This window comes from Balaenoptera acutorostrata, chromosome 10 (assembly GCF_949987535.1).
Source record: "Balaenoptera acutorostrata chromosome 10, mBalAcu1.1, whole genome shotgun sequence".
NCBI classification, from domain to species: domain Eukaryota; kingdom Metazoa; phylum Chordata; class Mammalia; order Artiodactyla; family Balaenopteridae; genus Balaenoptera; species Balaenoptera acutorostrata.
Window position 1 is genome coordinate 5,006,662 of NC_080073.1, and position 3,732 is coordinate 5,010,393.

The 3,732-nt window shown below is 48.3% G+C and overlaps 1 pseudogene; it reads right to left on the reverse strand.

Moving 5' to 3' along the window:
* Nucleotides 1-270: 270 nt before the first annotated feature.
* Nucleotides 271-1,442, reverse strand: LOC103009290 (ferritin light chain-like; annotated as a pseudogene).
* Between the last annotated feature and the right edge of the window lie 2,290 nt (nucleotides 1,443-3,732).

Consider the following 3,732-nt stretch of genomic DNA (forward strand, 5'->3'; position numbering starts at 1 on the left):
CACATGTTCTGCATCTGCAGATTCAACCATCCACAAACCGAAAATATTTGGGAAAAAAATTCCAGGAAGTTCCAAAAAGCAAAACTTGAATTTGCTGCACTCCAACAATTTTTTTTTTTTCCTGCAAAAAGCTTTATTGTTTCCATTTGGTCTACGGTCTGGGAGAGGGCTCCAGGCTGGTTAAAAAGCTGCCTAGTGGCGGCAGGCAGAAGCCCTGGCACCAGGGGATTGTCAGAGGGGTCGTCAAAGGCCGCTGGGCTCCGGAGGCTCCTAGTCGTTGAGGAGGGTGATCCTTTCAAAGAGATACTCGTCCAGCCCAACCTGGGAGCCGGCCAGCCTGCGGAGGTTAGTCAGGTGGTCGCCCTTCTTCCTGATGAGTCTCACCTCCTCATCCAGGAAGTGGCTCTCCAGGAAGTCACAGAGATGGGGTCTGCGTGGGCAGAACTCAGAGCATGCAGATCCAAGAGGGCTCGGTTCAGGTTCTTCTCCAGGACTGTGGCGACTTCCACAGTGTTCAGGTTTTACCCCACTCATCTTGGGACGGCTTCTGCGTGTCCTGGAAGCGTGTACGGCAGCCACGCCGGTTTTGCATCTGCAAGAGACCCTCTGCAGCCTCGCGTTTCTCCCCCACCAACTTGCCCAATAAGTGGTCCACGCCCTCCAGAGCCACGTGGTCTCGGTGGAAATAGAAGCCCAGAGAGAGCTGGGTGTGGGAGGCGCGCAGGCGCGCGTTGACCGGGTGGTTGATGGCGGCCTCCACCGCAGGGAAATAATCCTGAGGAACGTGGGAGCTCCGCTGATCCTCAACAAGGAGAGAAACTCCGAATATGGCGTTGGTTGTTCCCTGAAGCCGAGGCTGGCTGAGAGGTTGGTGCCTAAGGTTGTGGCTGGGAAAAAAGTTGGAGGCTGGAAGAAGGGGTATCCCTGGCGGTGTTCTGTCCAAACACTGTAGAAGCTAGAGACGGATTCCCGGCACTGCCGGTGCACTGCCCCTCCAACAAGCATTTACACAGCATTTACGTTGTATTTACAGCTAGTTACATAGCATTTACATTTTATTAGGTATCATAAGTAATCCAGAGAGGATTTAAAGTATACGGGAGGATGTGCCTAGGTTATATACAAATAGTAGGCCATCGCGTATATAGGGGGCTTGAGTATCTGTGGATTTTGGTCTCCACGGGGGTCCTAGAATGAATCCCCCATGGATACTTAGGTACAACTATATACATATAATACCTCTGTTCCTCTCAGTCCAGATGAGTAAAATGAAAGCTTTTGTGCATTTCCTATGTATCAAATGACCTGCTCCGTTAGGCAAAAGCCACACTTAACATTTCTTTCTGAAACAGACCCTTTGGGCCACATGCAAGCGCTAAGGGACACGCCTTCAGAGATTCTTAGAAGCCTGTGGTCTAGCTGAGAGGCTCTACCTACGCCATACCCTGAAATGCATCTGAGGTCTCAAGAAAGTCTCCTGTATCTGCATCCTTGATCTCATCTTGACCCGAAGGCCACATTTCACAGGAAGCACCCTGTATTTGATCTTTGCCACCAGGTTCCTTCCCTCCCCCAGGTTCTTATTTCCTTTGAGACTCTTTATTGGGCTGTAGATGTTGGGAATGAGAAACGGTCTCATTTTCCAACCTAACAAGCTTGAGGCAAGAAGCATTTCCCATAGATTCCTCTGGAATACGGAACAGCTCTTTCTTTAGCTCATCCTCTGTCCATCCCTCAGCTGAAATGAACCAGTTGATTCTTTCAACATTCTGCCTTGAAATCTCCTCAGCCAAAGCAACAAGGCTATGAACTGTACTTTCTGTTTTCCACGTTATTACAGGGAACAGTTTTACTAAATTTTTCTGTCAGTACGTAAGTCGTGTCCCCTTTGGTCAGGCTCCTGTAACAATTTCTCACATTCTTCCACATTCCAATAACAATTTCTTCAAGGTCCCCTAGCCTCTGCCCATTGCCCTGTTCCTAAGCCAATGTCCCATGTTTTCACTGCTGTTTATTGGAGCCCCCGCTTAGATAGCAATTCCTGGATGGGCTGTCTATGGCGGAATAGCAATCACTCCAAAGTCTAAAACAGCGACACTTTATGATCTCCCAGTTCTGTGGATTGACTGGCTCAGCTCCACATGATGCTGGCTGGGGCGGTGGTCCTCCGGAGCCTCCTGCAAGGCAGCTCACTCACGTGGCTGCACCTTGGTGGGGACAGCTCGGAACCTGGGCTCAGCTGGGGCCCTAGGACACTGGGCCTCTCTTCGGTCATTCCTTGGCTTTCCATGCGATCTCTCCTGGTGGTCTCTTCAACAGGGCAGACAATCCAGACAAGTTTCATAAACACTGTCCTGGCTGTGCCCACTCCTCATCTGCCCCTGTTCCCGCCAGAAGGCTCCAACTCTACGTCCTTCTGACAGAGCAGCTGTCTTGTATGAGCCACCATTGACTGACCACTTGGGATTCGTCTGTTCTCTCCTGGGCTGAGCCCTGTACTCGAGACTTGACATGTATTTTTTCTCTTAATCCTCAAGGCCGTCCCTGTTAGAGATTGCTTCTTCATTTCATGAAGCTGAGAAATGTTGAGTGACTTGCCCAAGGTCATGGGACTAGACAGGGGCAGAGCTAGACTGGAATCCAGGTCCACCTCACTCCACAGTCTGTGCCCTCTTCAGTCCACTGTGCAGACATCCAGGGTCAATCAGTGAACCCCAGAACAAGGTCACCATTGGTTGGGGAGCTTCTGGACTTCTTAGGTATAACGTACGTACACATGGTGAAGTTCACGAAGCACATGAATCTTCCATGTATAACCCAGTGATCTTTACAGATGTGCACCCCCAATCAACAAATACCCAGATCAAGATGTATAACACCTCCAGCTCCCTAACAAGCTCCCTCGTGCCTCTTCCCAGTCTATGCTCCTCTGACTTCTATCATCATCATCCATTAGTTCTGCATATTCTTGAACTTTATAGGAATGAAATCATAGCGGATGGGCTCTTTTGTCTGGCTTCTTAATGCTCAACATCATATCCGTGAGATTCATTTTTGTCTGGCAGGTAGCAGTAAGTAGTCCCTTTGTCGTGCTGTGTGGTATCCATTGTATGAATACAGCACAGTTTATTTATCTGTTCTCCTCGGCATGGATATTTGGGTTGCATTCAGTTTGGGGCTATTATGAACAAAGCTGCTAGGAACATTCTTGTACGTGTCCTTGGATGGACTTAAGCACTCGTTTGTCTTGGGAATGTGTGCAGGAGTAGAATGAAACGGTAGGTGTAAGTTTAGCCTTACTAGAAACTTCCAGTTTTCAACAGTGTCTGCTCCATTTTACTTTCCCACCAGCTATGGATGAGAGCTCCTGTTAGCAGATTGAGAGAGAATTCACATACCCTAAAGTCCCCTCTTTTAAAGTGTATAATTCGGTAGTTTTAGGATACTCACAGTTGTACAACCATGACACTGATTCCAGAACATTTCATCACCCCAAAAAAACCCCCATGTTCATTAGCAATCTCTCCCATTCCTCCCTTCTCCCCTCCCCACCCTAGCCCCTGGCAACCACTAATCTACTTTTTTGTCTCTATTTGCCTATTCTGGACATTTATGTAAATGGAACCTTACAGTATGTGGCCTTCTGTGTCAGGCTTCTCTCACTTAGCATAATGTTTTCAAGGTTCATCCATGTTGTGGCATGTATCAATACCTTTTATTGCCAAATAATAT